The 17,484-nt window shown below is 39.3% G+C and overlaps 1 pseudogene; it reads left to right on the top strand.

The window, feature by feature from the left end:
* The first annotated feature begins 10,010 nt into the window (after positions 1–10,010).
* LOC148776453 (large ribosomal subunit protein eL43 pseudogene) lies at positions 10,011–10,345 on the top strand (annotated as a pseudogene).
* The last annotated feature ends 7,139 nt before the right edge of the window (positions 10,346–17,484 follow it).

Below are 17,484 nucleotides of genomic sequence, written 5' to 3'. Positions count from 1 at the left end.
CCAGTGACTAGCTGTGTCATTCGCAGAAAGTTAACTTGCTGTTTCCATGGCTCCATTACTCTGTCTGTAAACCAACAGTACTGATCTCACTAGGTTGTCATGAGAATTAGATAAGATGAAGCACGGTACCGCACTTGGATGAGTACTCTGAAGCTGACATAACAAGTCCGCAAACCTCCTGGGCAGTTCTAAACCTTCTGTGATGATAGGATGAGAACACATGTGACCCATCACTTCTTAGGAGGTGCAACTGTTCCACTCCCCAGAGGCAGGTCCTCCTGCTCCACAGGGGTACCATGCTGGCACTTATGGATGGTTGTGTTGGTCCATTTCTGGGTGGAGGCTGGTGTGGCATTGATGCCTATGAATAATGTCTCTACTCCGGACTGCCCTTTTTCCTTCAGGACAGTGACCATCTACTGCCTGAGTTACAACAACATTCCAGATTTTGCCCTTAACAAGAAATTCTAAATCCCCAAATCCCAGATAGTCATATCTCCTTCTGTGGGAAAAAAAGCAAGATTTGCTTCCCCACCCCATCACCATATGGAACCATCCCATCTGGGTGAAATTTCTGATGGAAGGGAAGTAGATGAATGAAAACATGGTGGAATTAAGATCAGATATTCCTTTCAATATAAGGGCAATGACCACCACATAACACCCCAATTGAGAGTAACACGGAAGGCAGCAAGTGATCTAAGGCAGTTATTATAATTCTGTACCAGGAAATAAAGGTGCATCTTGTTTTATACAAACCTTGGTTTGAAAGCCTGGATTTCCAAAGAGAATACCATTGTCACAAGAAAAACTGGGGCATACTGAGATTGAGTTTATTTGCACAGAAATCAATTCGAATCAGTCAGTATTCAATCTAGCAGATATAAAGGAGCTCTAAGGAACTGTACAAAATCAAAGACTCTTATAGCCAGACGGAGTGGGAACAAGGAAATTATATTAGACAAAAAAGTATGTTGGTCATTGCAAAGTCATTTTCCTTTAGAGAATGGCAGGGGTCTGTATGTCAGATTACCTAACTAGTGCTGATCATGTGATTCCCAACTGATCTAAGATTCCATTTCTGCAAGAGTTGAAACTACTTGGTTTGGTGACAGAGGGCCTTGGCATAAATGATTCCATTTTGGGCTTATTATCTTTTTTGAAAAATTCCCCCCTTTTGATCAGACTCTTGGTGTAACTGAGAGATGTGAACAAAATTTAAGGTATTAGCACAATGCCCAGCTACCACTCTGAGGTTTTCACTGTTTCTGCTGATCCTCTCGGTGGTATCTACAGGTCACCATGTGGGGTTCACATTCTTTAAATTAACTCCTCTCTTCGTTCCTTTTCTTACACTCTAGGGGAGTCTAGTCATTTGCTTGGTGGTTAGCGGCTGTGAGTATGCATTTAAAACTTTTAAGAGAACACAGCATACCAGGCAGACTACTGTGATTATTATAAGCAGGATAATTCCCATTGTCTGGAGCCGTAGTCCCCACGACCGAAATCAATGAGAATCAAGCGAAAGAAAGACCCCATTTCAGGAGTCACTTAAGTCAACTGGATTGTTCAGTGATCTTATGTAACTGAGTCTCAGCTTCCTTGGAAGTGTCAATCCAAGTACAATAAGTGGTGTTGGCCACAGCACAAACACCTCTTTGCTTGCCTAAAAGATGATCTAGGGCTATGCTATTATCAGAAACAACGGCTAGAGAATCGATGGATCTTTTGGGGGCAGGTAATGCTTTAGCAACAGGTTATATAGTATTTTCCAGAGTTAAGCAGAGATTACTGACCATAGCTTCGTTTGTACTTACTCTTAGCCAAGGCAGTAGGCATCTGGCACAGGAAGCCTATTTTGAATCATGAATGCCTCTTGGTAATTTCCATTTGTTCTCTGGCCTAGGACTGGAAAGGTCATAGCCACAGAGGTCAGTGAAACTTAAGGGTCAGCAGACTCCTCAGGTGGTTTTATTCTAGTCATCCTTGCCTGTGTGCCTTCTTTGTATAGAGCCTAGATGGAAGTTTCCTTGGGTTTCTGCTTGTTAATCAGTGGCAGGGAAATGGACTACCCTGGATAAAAAGTCTGACACAATAGAGAGGGGGCTCAATTTGTTCCAGAGAAACGGAGACATCGGAAAACAGGGAAATTTTTGTGATGCGCCAAACTAAAGTATCCCCAGCATTGAGGCAAATCCAGCAGTCTTTTGAAGGTTGGATTACTCCTCCTTGCTACGGCCTGATATATGTAAACAATGGGCTTCCCTGGTAAAGAAACTGCCTGCCAATGCAGGAGATGCAGGTTCAGTCCCGAGATGGGAAGATCTCCTGGAGTAGGAAACCTGCTCCATTATTTTTGCCTGGAAAATCCCATGGACAGAGCCTGGTGGGCTAGACCAGGCTTTAATCAAGAGCTCTTATCAATCTCTTATCAAGAGCAGACCAATAATCCAATAAAACTTTGTGTTAACAGAAAACAAAATTATAATTTGGTACCAGTGTACATTTGATATTAAAATGTATTATTTAAAAACAAATCCATTCTAATTTTAGCTTGACTGCACATAAAATTCCTTTCCCAAGGTTCTTATCCTACAGACCTTCCACAACATTTTATATCCATTCAGATTTTACCATATGTCTTTTTCTTCTTTCTCATTCTGGAACAAGGAATTTTTTTACTTTCCTTACCTACTTGTCTTGTATGTTGTTTCCTTTCACCCTTATTATTTCTAGTAAGTTTTAATTGCATATATTGGTTAGAATTGTTAACCCTTAGAATTCTTTGTTCTTAATGAAAAATATGAAGTAAGCAATTGTGGATTGTCTATTAAATTAGAATTCTATAGATTGGCAAATTTATAAATACATTTCATAATTTCTAGAAGCATATTCTTCCTAGTAGTAAATTTTCCACTGTAGCCCAAAACATGTTTACTAATAGACCCAAATGTCTTTGATTCCTCTGTAAAAAGAAAGTAAAAATAAATAAACCTGTGTTCAGTAATTAATGTTTCAGTATTTTATCTTATTTGAAAATGACCTAGATATTGAGTGAATATCCATAATTTTACTTACCTCAATATAACTTGGAAGTTTCAAGTTCTCAGAAAAGTTTTGGAAAGTATTTTCAAGTAGACACGCTATGAAACATATTTTTTTTTATTGGAAGATAATTGCTTTACAGTGTTGTGGTGGTCTCTGCCGTACATTAATGTGTATCAGTCATGATTATTTATAGCCCCTCCCTCTTGAGACTCCTTTCTACCCCATCCCAGCCCTCTAGGTCATCCCAGAGCTCTAGGATGGGCTTCTTGTGTTATATAGCAGTTTCCCAATAGTAATCTGTTTTACACATGATACTGTATACATGTCATGCTACTTGTCCTTCCACTGCTATGTCCACCAGACTGTTCTCTATGTCTGCATTTCTTCTCTGTAAATAGGTTCATCAGTACTATTTTTTCTAGATTCCATATGTGTGCATTAATATATGATATTTGTTCTTCTCTTTCTGATTTACTTCACTCTGTATAATAGGCTCTAGGTTCATCCACCTCACTGCAACTGACTCTAATTCATTCCTTCTTATAGCTGAGTAATACTCCGTTGTATATATGTACCACAACTTCTTTATCCATTCATATGTCAACATAACTGTTATTTAAAAGTCGATTTGTAAACTTTTGTCTTACATTTTTTAATTTACTTGTTCTTAATAAGTATGCTTAGGTTACTCATGAATATTTCACAAGACTTTAAACAGCTCACCATCATCTTAAGTTATTTTTCTTATTGACAGATTCTGTAATAGAGATAGCATAAGCTGTTTTGACCTTTAGTAAGGAAGAATTGATGCTTTTGAACTGTGGTGTTGGAGAAGACTCTTGAGAGTCCCTTGAACTGCAAAGAGATCCAACCCGTCCATCCTAAAGATCAGTCCTGGGTGTTCATTGGAAGGACTGATGTTGAAGCTGAAACTCCAATACTTTGGCCACCTGATGCAAAGAGCTGACTCATTTGAAAAGACCCTGTTGCTGGGAAAGATTGAGGGCAGGAGGGGAAGGGGATGACAGAGGATAAGATGGTTGGATGGCATCACCGACTCAATGGACAGGAGTTTGGGTAGGCTCTGGGAGTTGGTGATGGACAGGGAGGCCTGGTGTGCTGCAGTTCGTGAGGTCACAAAGAGCTGGACATGATTGAGCGACTGAGCTGAACTGAACTGAAGGAATAAAAGTATTATATTTAATGCTGGTATCTCTGTGCCGTGTCTTTTTAAATTAAACCAACAAACCTAAACTAGCTTTTATTTACTGATTATCCTAGATCATGGGCTTCCCACTTGGTTCAGTGGTAAAGAATTCACCTGTCAATGCAAGAGACACAGGTTTAATCCCTGGATCAGGAGGGTACTCTGGAGGAGGAAATGGCAACCCTGTCCAGCATTCTTCCTAGAAGATTCCATGAACAGAGGAGCCTGGCCAGCTACAGTCCATAGGGTCTCAGATTTGGACACGACTAAGCATGCATGCACACATACATCCAAGATCATGTGAACTTGAAAAACATTCGGATTAGTTTCTTGTTTTTTTTAATTTTCAAAATTTTTTATTAGAAAGCTGAAATTTACAATGTGTTTATATCACTCACTGAGTACATGGCACTTAAAAACAACATCATTACAGAAAGATAACAAAAATACAAAGTCTTAAAACCTAAGGGATATGGAAAACATTATCCACTGAGGCCTTAAATGTAGTAGGCTTTACATAAAAAGGAAAAGCAATGAGTATACAATATACAGCCAGGTTAAGAAGTTAGCAAAATAAACAGAATAATCATAAAGAAAAGAAAGCAACTAATACATACCAGGTATTAATGCAATAAAAATAAAGATAAAATTGAGAGGCTCAACAGAGTCAAAACTGCCTTAAAGGCAGTTTTCCCTTCTCTAAAAAGGGAAACATCAGGTAATAATAATCAACAAGAAAAATCTTGCAAATAAACAATACTCAAAATGGGAATTACTCATAGAAGCATTAAGAATATAAATAATAGAAACAACTTTATGCCTATACATTTGAAGATTAGTTGTCTCGTATACAGGGTTATCGTTACTATCTTTCTAACTTCCATATATATGCATTAGTATACTGTATTGGTGTTTTTCTTTCTGGCTTATTTCACTCTATATAATGGGCTCCAGTTTCATCCACCTCATTAGAACTGATTCAAATGTATTCTTTTTAATTGCTGAGTAATACTCCATTGACTAGACAGACCTTTGTTGGCAAAGTAATGTCTCTGCTTTTTAATATACTATCAAGGTTGGTCATAACTTTCTTCCAAGGAGTAAGCGTCTTTTAATTTCATGGCTGCAGAAAGCTGATCACCGAAGAATTGATGCTTTTGAACTGTGGTGTTGGAGAAGACTCTTGAGAGTCCCTTGGACTGCAAGGAGATCCAACCAGTCCATTCTAAAGGAGATCAATCCTGGGTGTTCATTGGAAGGACTGATGCTAAAGCTGAAACTCCAATACTGTGGCCACCTCATGCGACGAGTTGACTCACTGGAAAAGACTCTGATGTTGGGAAAGGTTGGGGGCAGGAGGAGAAGGGGACGACAGAGAATAAGATGGCTGGATGGCATCACCGACTCTGTGGACATGAGTTTGAGTGAACTCCGGGAGTTGGTGATAGACAGGGAGGCCTGGCGTGCTGTGATTCATGGGGTCGCGGAGAGTCGGACACGACTGAGCGACTGAACTGAACTGAATATTCCATTGTGTATATGTACCACAGCTTTCTTATCCATTTGTCTGCAGATGGACATCTAAGTTGCTTCCATGTCCTGGCTATTATAAATAGTGCTGCGATGAACATTGGACACACCGAGGAAACCAGAATTGAAAGAGACACATGTACTTCAGTGTTCATCGCAGCACTGGATTAGTTTCTATATTTCTGAAAGTGTTTTTTATTTATACAAACACTTATTTATCTTTAAGTCAATTAAGCAGAGCTGTTTACAAATCAATTTTGGTAATACTGTTGGTGAAAAAGTCACATTTTTAACATATACACACATACATAAACATACAAGCAGATGTAAAGAGATTTTATAGCTTTTTAACAATTTTAATTCAATTTTTAATTAGAGGATAATTACTTTACAATATTGTGATGATTTCTGCCATACATCACCATGAATCAGCCATAGGTATACATATGTCCCCCCCATCTTAAACCTCCCTCCTGCCTCTTTTCCCATTCCACTCCTCTAGGATGTTACAGAGCACTGGCTTTGAGTTCTCTGTGTCACAGAGCAAATTCCCACTGACTATCTACTTTACATATGGTAATGTATGTTTTAGTGCTCTTCTCTCAAATCATCCCACCTACTCTCTCCCCAACTTTGTCCAAAAGTCTGTTCTCTATGTCTGCATCTCCACTGTTGCCCTGTAGATAGGTTCATAAGTACCATCTTTCTAGATTCCACATATACACATTAATATACGATATTTGTCTTTCTTTTTCTGACTTACTTCACTTTGTGTAATAGGCTCTAGGTTCATCCACCTCATTAGAACCAACTCCAATTCATTCCTTTTTATAGCTGAGTAATATCCAGTTGTATATATGTACCCCAACTTCTGTATCTATTCATCTTTCTATGGACATCTAAGTTGCTTCCAGTCCTAGTTATTAATTTTAGCCACAAAAAGGAATGATTACTGGAAACTAACTAGGTTATAAAAGAACATATGTGTATGCTTGGTTGTGTCTGACTCTTTGCAACCCTATGGACTGCAGGCAGTCAGGCTCCTCTGTCCATGGGACTTTCCAGGCAAGAATACTGGAGTGGGTTACCATTTCCTCCTCCAGGGGATCTTCCCTACCCAGGGGTTGAACCCACGTCTCCTGCATTGGCAGGTGGATTCTTTATCACTGAGCCACCTGGGAAACCTACAAAAGAACATTTGCATCCAGAATGCGTATGATATGTTAAGGTTATCTGCTTGGATGGTGTAAACTTTTTACTAATATTTGTAGAAGAAATTTTAAGGTTTTTCATAGGCCAAGTTTTCAAAATAGCCTTTTCCTTTTCTTTTTCTCTTTCTGATAAGAATTACCTTGATTCTTGAAGAATACCAGGGAGAACATTTATATCTTAAAATGCATAGAGGAAGAATGCAAGTTCCACCAAGAAGGACTTTTGTTCCCTAAGCACAGGTATTTTACAATATCTGCAAGCCTTTTGACATGATAGGAGAGGATCTGAGATTGGTAAAAAGTATAGGTGGGCTTTGAGTTGTTTCTAGCATTGCATTTCTATTCTTGAAAAGATGTGTAGGACAATACAGTTGTATTTAATTCCTCAGAAAAAATTGGATTGCAGCCTGAATGATATCAAGATTCCAACCCATTCATCCAACTACATCATCTTCAGTTTGCTTCTTTATATCAGAGAGAAGACCTTCAGCTAAGAGGGAAATCAAAAGAGTCCTATGTTCTAGATTTAGAGCTGTGTTTCTTTGAAATGTTTTGGTAGAGCCTCCCACAAAAAGGCTTCAGAATGTTTTTATTTCCCTCTGGGTACATAACTTTAGGTTAAGGGAGAAGATCTAAAAAAAAGTCCCTTTCAGGCTGTGAATATCAGTTACCAATTTGGCTAACTTTTGACCATAGGGCTACTTTTAAAAAATCCTTTTGATTATCTTTGTCAGATTTGAACCAAGACAAATAGTAAGTACTCCTGGAAGTATAGAACAGCTTCATGAACATGAGAGGTTTCCTCAAATAGGGTGCAAAAGATACTTACTCAAGAGTGATAGCCATTCCTAAAGATAACCAAAAAAGAAGAAGAAAGATTTAGTAAATCCTCTGAGAGCTGGCAACAGTTGGTAGACCCTAGCCACAAATAGCTGCAACTCATCTTTGTGTCTGGCTGTATTTTTAGGTCCTCTCTAAGTTCTCAGACACAAAATGAGACATACAAGGGCAAAGCTATCCCGAGAAGAGAACAGACCAACAACCAGTGGGTACCCAAAAGCACAGTCATGAGTCATAATTCAAAGATCTGATTCTTATATATTTTGCCTGCCAATCTGAATTTGGACAGAAAGGGACAACATAAAATTTTACCATCTTTTCTCAATCAGGCACTGCAGATAGAAATCTGGGAGAACTGAATTTGGTTTGAGTTCTCACCTTTTGCTGGCTTCTGCTGGTTTTCTCAGGATCCCATCTGCAAGTGTGGAGAGAGCGGATGTCCCTGTGAGTCTCAGCCTGGTCGCCAGATGCTGTAGAGGAGGAAAAATAATTTTTCCTCTATTCTTTCTGGTCAGTGCTTGACTGAGACCCTCTAGGGCACCTCCTAAATGGATAAGCTTGGTGGTGGTTTAGTCACTAAGTTGTGTCCGACTTTTGTGACCACATGGACTGTAGCCTGCCAGGCTCCTCTGTCCATGGGATTCTCTAGGCAAGAATACTGGAGTGAGTTGCCATTCTCTAGGGCACCTCCTAAATGGATAAGCTTATTAGGTTAAAAGTTCTCCATTGTGGTCATTGTAATCTAGGATTATCTTTGATAAGATTAATCTTCCTGTTCAACCTTAAAACAGAATTTTATTCACACTGAACCTAGGCCAGCTTAAAGTGAGACCCAGTCTGATCCTGGACCCCATCTGGTTTGAAGTTCAGCCCAATCTGACCCCAGATACTGTCTGGTTGAAGTCAGACTTAGTCTGACTCCAGCCAATTTATGGACCCAGTCTGAAAAAAGAAATCCTTAAATAAAGTCTGAAAGCTCATAATGTAAAAACCTTTGAACTAGTTTCTAAGAGGGACTTAGCCACACCTCCAGATACAGAAAGCAGCAAGCTCAAGCAGCTCTCAGGTGCCTAAGCTTGGTTGTTTGCTGCTTCTGGGAATCTTGGAGGTCTCCTCAGTTTCCTCTTCTAAAGATAAACTGAGGTGTTTTAGATGCTTTGAGTTGATTTGAGCAAAAATTGATTAGAATCAGGCAGCATTCAGTCTAACAGATAGAAAGGCACTTTGAGGAGTGAGGAGCTGTATAAAATGACAGTCTTCTATAGGCAGAGTGGAGCAAGAACAAGGAAGTTATACTAGAGGAAAAGTGGGTTGCTTATTGCAAGGTTACTTTCCTTTAGGGATAGTGGGTGTCTATCAGACAGATTACTTAACTATTGCTGGTTAGGCAATTCCAGATTGGCTGGTTTAAGATTCTGTTTCTGGGAGGGCCAAAATTGTAATTAAGTTAGTTCTTGGTTTGATGACATGGGGTTTAGCCTAAGTGACTCCATTTTAGGGCCTTTTGTCTTATTTTTTAAACTACCAATAACAAGTAGCTTAAATACAACAGTTTAATATTTTTAAGATCTTTTACATCTAATTAGTCATTTTCATTTTAGAGATAAGGAAATAATATTTACTATAAACAGCCTGCTTGTTGATCTGTTATTTCCTGAGATATTTAAAATATTATTGTCTAACAACATCCTACTTTCTTCTACTTTTTCAGCAATATATTTTTTTAAAAAAAGAACTTTTTATTTTGGAGTATAACTGATTAACAATGTTGTGATAGTTTCAGGTGGAGTACCAAGGGATTCAGCCATACATATACATGTATCCATTCTCCCCCCCAAACTCCCCTCCCATCCAGGCTGCCACATAACATTGAAACACGTATGTTGTCATATGTGAAATGAATCACTAGTTCAGGGTCAATGCATGTTATAGGATGCTTGGGGCTGGCATGCGGAGATGACCCAGAGGGAGGATAAAGGGAGGAGGGAGGTGGGAGGGGGGTTCAGGAGGGGGAACGTATTTAAACCCAGGGCGAATTCATGTCAATGTATGGCAAAACCAACCAATATAATATTGTAAAATAATTTGCCTCCAATAAAAAATTAATTAATTACAAAAAAAAAAAAACAAACAAACTTGTCTTGCTCTTGGGCTCTGATCTAGGTTATGTTAACATGGCGAAACGCACCAAGAAGGTCAGAATCATGGGCAAATACGGGACCCGTTATGGTGCCTCCCTCAGGAAAATGGTGAAGAAAATTGAAATCAGCCAGCACGCCAAGTATACATGCCCCTCCTATAGCAAAACCAAGATGAAGAGATGAGCTGTGGGCATTTGACACTGTGGTTCCTGCATGAAAACAGTAGCTGGTGGTGCCTGGACCTGCACACCACTTCTGCTGTCCCAGTGAAGTCTGCCATCAGAAGACTGAAGGAATTGACGGACCAGTCGAAGCACCACCATTCGATAATGTTGCTAGCCTATAATAAATGGGTTAATTTATGTTAAAAAAAAAAAAAGCTTGTCTTTTTTATGTTTCATATTTCTTTTTTCCAGGAATTTGTTTTTATTGTTTTTGTGTTTTTATTTACAAAAGTACTGGCCTGTGGCTGACTGGAAGGAAAGAAAGTAGACTCTTCATCACAGATAACTGAATAATTTGAGGTGTGTCCACATAAAGCTTAAGTGTGGGGACTCTAGAGTTACAGGGCCTGGAGAGGTGCCCTGGTTTTCTGGATGACTGTGTGAGTATATTATCTGCATGACTTTGGGGAGCTTATCCTGTTCTGCCTTGATTTCTCTCTATATAATGGAGGTGGTGGTAATTGTGCCTACATCATTGGATTGTGAAGAGTAAAGAAGTTAGTAGTAGGTGAATAGTAGGCTCTTAGAAAAGTATGGGGTCGGAGTGCTTTAGGTATCATCATTTGCTGTTCCAGACCTTATTCTGCACCTGTATCTTTGCGTAAGCCAGGGTTGATGACTTAGCCCGTTGTGACTTTTGAGACTGTAGGCATTTTTGCCTTTCTGTGCCTCTTATTCCGTTAAAAAATTAAATACTGTATTTTATGACTTTGTTGGTATAAAGCTGAGTATAATCCAGGCTAAATTCATTATTATATATCCTTTTTGCTTTTACTTTTAAAATAAATGAGAACAAAAACATTTCTGTAGTCCTCTACATTAAGTTGGATCCTGGGCATGGTGCTTACTGTGAGAGATTCAGACAAGTGGAAACTATAGGTTAAGCTGGCCCTGGTATAAGCTCTTCCTTCCCTTGCTGGAATGCTGTTCTTTTAAGCATCTTCTCTTGAGCATCATTTCTTCTCCTCTTGAGCAGTTCCTCTTCATCATTTGGAATTCCACCCCAAGCTTCCTCTCAGTCCGTTCTATGTGCACCACACTTTATGATTGTTCCTTTACCCATCTGTCACCCAGGCCAGACTATACGTTCTGCAAGTTCAAGGAACACCTCTGTCTCCCCAGGACTAAGCACATTATGGTTACACTAGTTTATTACTTAATGTGGTTGGATAAAATATGTCATTGTGGAGGGAGCAGCATGGATGTGGGCCTCGGAGAGTCTTGAAAGGAGGTTTATTTAGAAAACAGGAGAAGGTTGAAGACAACCTTTTCATTCACAATTCCTGCTTATGCCTGAACACTTGTGGACTTCAAAACACAGGAAGAAGATGACTGGAGTATCAGGTAGCAAGAGTTTGCAATACAATTGCCTGAGCAATGGGAACTCCCCACTGATCAACATTAATGGGAGCTCCATTCATACATCACACAGAGAACAGACCCCTAAAAGCTGATCTGCTGCCTCATTAGAAGCCAATCGGATGCTTTCAGTGTTGAGTAATAGGTTTGGCTGGGCTGACTCCAGAAGCAGACAGCGACAAGGTTATCTGCTAATTTCAAATGTGGCGGCGAGGCTGGGACAGAGCAAAGCCCTGGCAAGAGGATATTGTGACTGAACCACAGGGTAAAAATCTCTACAGGGGGATGATCCAATTCAATGAGATTGCCTGCTACAGTATCTTCCCTAACAAGGCAGCACAGGGTTTATTTCACAGCATTGCCCAGACTCACTATCCACTGACTCCTGCAGGGGTACTCCACTTCAGGTTCAAACTGCCCACCAGAGAATCTTGTTGAATACGCCCACCCTGGGCCACCCCTAGAGCTTCAAAGCCAGTGGGTCTAAGAGGGAGTCTAGAACCCAAGGTTTAACAAGCAGCTCAGGTAAATGATGTTGTTAGTAAATTAGATCAGACCTTACGAACGTGGACATTGCAGAACAAGTTATCTTTGAACAAGGGTGAATCCTTCCTTCTATGTTTTGGCCCTAATGGTCTGTGTCCATAGCTACTGGTGCTCATTTTTTGGTGCCTGGAACCTACTATAACCCTTAAGCACGGAAGGAAACCAGAAAATAGTCCCTTTCAGCCCCCAGACATCTCCTCTGCAGATTCTGAAGCCCCTATTTTTCTTTCTCTTATGGGTACTTTTGAGGTGGCTGGCATGTGGACATCTGACAGCTAGAGTCATCTCTCTTTTATTTCCTCCACTCAGAACCCTGAGTCCTGTGCTGTGAAACCAGCTCACTGGCACCCTGCACTGGAGTTTCATTTACTATTAAGGGCTCTAATGAGGAGGGACAGGCAATTATTATTATTTATTTCACTAATTAGCCAGATAATCATTCATTTTGAAACTATTCAGGGTTGGAAATCTGTTCATTTTGTGCCCTTTGTGTAATATGGATTAATTTATTTTATTTTTTTTCTTTACAAAAACGACTGCTTTGTTTTAAATGGGGGGAAAAGGTAGGGAGTGAGAAGGGGAAAATTAAAGAAGAGAGAGAGATAATTTCTGAGCTGTGGAGATAATGTAGTGAGGAGCCAGAGTCCATAAAAACATCACCTTTCAGTCTCTGAAGACATAACGCTTGATGATAACCATAAAACATGTTAGTGCAAAATGAATTGCTGTTCTGTTCAAATCCTTAAACGTACTACTGTGGATGTCACTGGAGATATGCAACTCTTTTTTCTGATGCCGAGATATATTTTATCATAATTTGTGGAGTGGATGACAGCCTTGTACACATGATTGCCTTTTCCTGCTCAGTTAGCTTGTCAAGGTCAGAGTCCTTTGGCCTTTTATGAATGTCGGACTATTAAGAAATGAGCAGGATAAGTGAACAGCATGGAAAGGAAACTTTATTTTTCTTTATTAATTGATACATTATGTTTTCATGGTGTTTGCTTATTGTAAGCTACCATTTTACTCTGTAGGTTACTCTGGTGATGAGAGGGGATGTAGTTTGGTGCCCTGCATCTTATTTTCATTGTGAGATGGAAAGAGCTTCTGGGAAGTTGGGATTCATCTTCAAAAATAAACTGTTCAGGAATGCTTGAACTTTCAGGTAGCGTTTTTTAAGGTACGTCATTACCGTGGAATGTGGTCCTTCTCTATGTTGCTGTTTCTCTAGGGCATACATGCAATACGGCACTCTTTGTTACTCAAGTCTCCTAGATAATGAGCCTGGTGCATTAGGCTGAGAGTCTCTGTGTGTTTGTTTGTTTTCTATGACTTCCATGTTGAAAGTTAAAACCAGATCTGAGGATGACAGAAGCTGAATTCAAGTATCTTGGTCTAAGGAAATGTGAGATGGTGGCCATTTCTCAGAGAAATGGAAACTCTTGGTGAGCTCTAGGGTGGGGAAGAGGATCCAAGGAAAAGGTAGAGGAGGCGTCACCTTCCTGAAGGATGTCTCAGCTGGTGCCCATGACTTGATACTTTCTTTACCTTGGCATACCCCTCCATAGCTTAAAGGATTCAATGTAAGAAATTCCTAGTCTAAATGACTCTTTCCCTTTCATGGGCTCCTGTGTTGTCACTAAAACTGAAAATTGCTCAGAAGTCTTGATAAAAAGTTGATAATGCATGAATCAGTCCTTGTGCAGAAAGTTCAAGAAACCATTGTTCCCAGATCTTCAACTGCTCTTGCTGAACTTTCAGAAGCTCTGCCAGAGGGAACTTTTTATACCCCAGAATTGGAGAGGTATCAGGGTTAATTCTGATAGGAGCAACAGCAGTGGGAAAAATGTCCTAGTATCTATTCTACTCACCACCACAGTGATAAAATATTTACCAAAAAGAATAAAAAGAACTTTAAAAATAAGAAACCCTTCACAGCACTGAACCTGATAGATCCTATCAGGTTAATTTACTGGAGTTGATCTTTATGTAGAAGAAAGTAATGTAAATGAAAGAAATATGTTTACACTACTTAAGAGTGAGCTACAACTACTGAATCCAAGAACCACTTTCATATAGTGCTGGCATATTAAAAATGAGTTTAGCTATTTTAAATAATTCTGCTCTATTCTTGAAAGAACTTTCAAGAGCTCTCGGGGAAGAAAAATGTGAAGGTACTAAAAAACTAGTCAAGCTGCATTTTTAAAAGATTGAAAAAATAACCTAGGTGCCTCCTGAAGGTCATCTTAGTAAGTTGCCTGCACTGTATCATGACGAAGAAATGAAGATAATGGATAAATGCCGGAAGTCAAGGTTGAATACAAGACATTTGCAGGGACAGGATTTTTTAATTATCATTTAATACAACAAAGGATAGAAATGGGAAGCTGAGAAAGAAAATGGCTGAAATAGAAAACAAAAGTGAAGCTGGACGAGAGCAGCGAGAATTGCTCTTCTGTTGTGAGATCCTCCATTAATAAAACATTCAGGTGGCTATTGGAGCATCACCTTTTAGTGTCGATGGGGCTAGGCTATGTGGCAGCAGCTGGGCATTGCTCCCCTTAAGAACAAACCCTTAAAGTGGCACCTTCTCAGGCCTTGACACACATACAGGGGGTCGTCAAAGTAAGTTTTGTAGGCAGTGGTTCCAACTGGGCTGAAATTGAGAATCTGAGGTCTATGTGAGACCAGAATTTCCAGGTAAACTGACTTGTGGAAACCAAAATAGGTTTTCCTGATCAGTCTCGTCAAAAACCTGAAACCTTTTCTTCAACCTGTCCATACTCTCCGGCATCAGGGTATTTGCACTTCTCTTCTCTCTCCCTGGAATGTTCTTTGTCTGAAGATTTCTGTGGTTTGCGCCCTTGCTTCATGAAAGATTCTGCCCAAATGTCACTATCAGCCTTGCCTTCCTTCCCCAGCCACCCTATGGAGAAGCACAACGTAATAGTCACTCTGTTTTGTGTAGAGCATTTTTTCTGTACTATTTATCATCACTGGATATAACCTACTTTTATTTATTTGTCTTCCACATTAGAAAGTATGTTCTATGACAGTGGGGTCTGTGCTGTATAGAAGCTCCCAACAGGTTGGGAATCACTGCCTTTTCCCCCAGTGCCTCAACACTGACTGCCATAGTGCAGGCTCTCAGTGAAGGCTGGTTGAATGAATCAGTGGATAATAACAATAAGAGCTTCCCTTTTTTGTGCACTTGCCCTGTGCCAATTTCCACATTCAATTCTCCACAGACTGTAGTGTGTGCTCTCTGTAATGCCCTGTAAGTGAGGTGACTGCTATTTTACACCCCATTTTACAAAGATGCCCTCCTAGTAACTCTGTGTGCACAGATTTGATTCTGCTATAAGGAATATAATGCCATCCTGAGGATATTAACACTCTGCACCTTCTTCCTAATAACCAATTTGCTGTTGCACATAAATTTAAAATTAAAATGAAATAAAGAAAGCATCCACATTATAAAAAAATTAATAGGAAAAGAGAACTTGACTCAGAAGTTGCGTTTCATCAGGCATCTTGGAAGGGACCTTTTGCTTGGGGTTGCCGAATTGGGATGTGGGGAGTGGAGAATACCTAGATAAATTCAAATTTCAGGTAATCAATGAATGATTTTTTTTTATTCATTATTGAGCATGTTCAGTATATTGTATGGGACATGTTTATGCTAAAAAAATTATACATTATTTATCTAAAATTCAAATTTAACTGGGTAACCTATACTTCATCTGCCACTGGTTTCCATTTCTTTTTTTTAAATTTTATTGAAGTCAGTATGTTAATTTCTGCTGTACAACAGAGTGAATTGGTTAAATATATATATATATATATATACCTTTTAATATTCTTTTCCTTTATAGTTTATCACAGAGTATTGATTGCAGTTCCCTCTGCTATACAGTAGGACCTTGTTGTTTATCTGTGTTATATACAATAATTTTCATCTGCTAATCCCAAATTCCCAATCCTTCCCTCCTCCCCGTTAACAACCACAAGTCTGTTCTCTATGTCTGCGAGTCTGTTTCTTTTTTGTAGATATGATCATTTATGTCATATTTTAGATTCAACATATGTCATATCATATGGTATTTGCAATTTTTTTTAATTTGCTGGTTTCCATTTCTAATGAGACATAACAAAAAATAATAGTAGCAAAAGTAATAAAAATCTTTACGGTTACCACTTCTGTTCCTCCGAACTACATGAGTTTTGCGTGTATCATTTCCAGTGCATTTTGCATATATCATTTCTGGTCCTCACAAGAACCTTTCATGTTAGATAGTATCATCAATCCTTCAGATAAGGAAATTGAAGCTCAGAAAGGATAGAAAATTTGCCTAAAATCACATAGCCAAAAATTGTCTCTTCTACTAAAAAGTAAGCTCACTAAGGGTAGGGTCTTTACCCCAAAGACCATGATATCCAGGTCTCTCTCTGCCCGCTGTTTCCTCTCTGTGACCCCCCTATTCTTGGAGGTACTAGGTTAGAGCCAATCCAAGAGCAAAGAGGAGCCACTCCCAGCTGGACCCTGGAAGGAGCTGCCTGGGATCTGGATGTCCATCTTTGCCTCCTTGGTTCTCACATCCTGAGCAACTTTTGTGCCACATCTAGCCAATTCCCTGTGGGATCTTTGAGACATGGTACTTTCTTGTTAGTACTTTTTTTTTTTTTTTGGTTCACTTGAAAATAGTTAAGGATAAACAGAAAACAGCAACAACTTGGGCTATTTCAGTCCCAGAGTCACATGCATTTTATTCTAAATGACAATATTTAACAACAAAATTGCTTCATTTCAGACTCATTGCGTTCTTTCAAGTGGGAGTCCTATAATTTAAAAATAATAAATGCAACAGAGTGAATATATTGCTTTCATTAATCCCCAATACTGCTTATTTTCAGCACTTTTAAATTATTTGAGTGTGCTCAATAGATTTAGCTGAAGTGTAAAAAGAATCATTCAAATTTCAGCCCATTTGCAGTTATCAATTTATCTGCTGTTTTCCAGCCAAGTAACTGAACTTCAGAGTAGCATGTGGTTTGAATGATTTCCTCCCAACCCCCTGCCTGGTATGAAACAGTGAATTAGTCAAGTAAAAATGTCTGTGGAATTGAAGGTGCTATAAACAAGGGCATCATATCCTCTGAATTATCAGCCAGCACAGGTGATGTTGATTGCATGTCATGGTGTCCCAAGGACATCCAGAGTGACAGTGGAAACTTTCTGTCTCTATGCCCAAAGTAAAGTGAAGAATTAAGCTATAATCTAAACACTTCACTTCTTACCTGCTCTTTGTTTACTTTCCAAATATTTAAAGGGTAATACACAGTTGTAAGGACTTCCCTGGTTGCTCAGATGGTAAAGC

The sequence above is a fragment of the Moschus berezovskii genome, chromosome 9 (genome assembly GCF_049115385.1).
Source record: "Moschus berezovskii isolate FMDL1 chromosome 9, NW_MosBer_1.0, whole genome shotgun sequence".
Classification (NCBI taxonomy): Eukaryota; Metazoa; Chordata; class Mammalia; order Artiodactyla; family Moschidae; genus Moschus; species Moschus berezovskii.
Note: the sequence above shows the minus strand (reverse complement) of the source record. Positions and strands in the feature narration are given on the sequence as shown.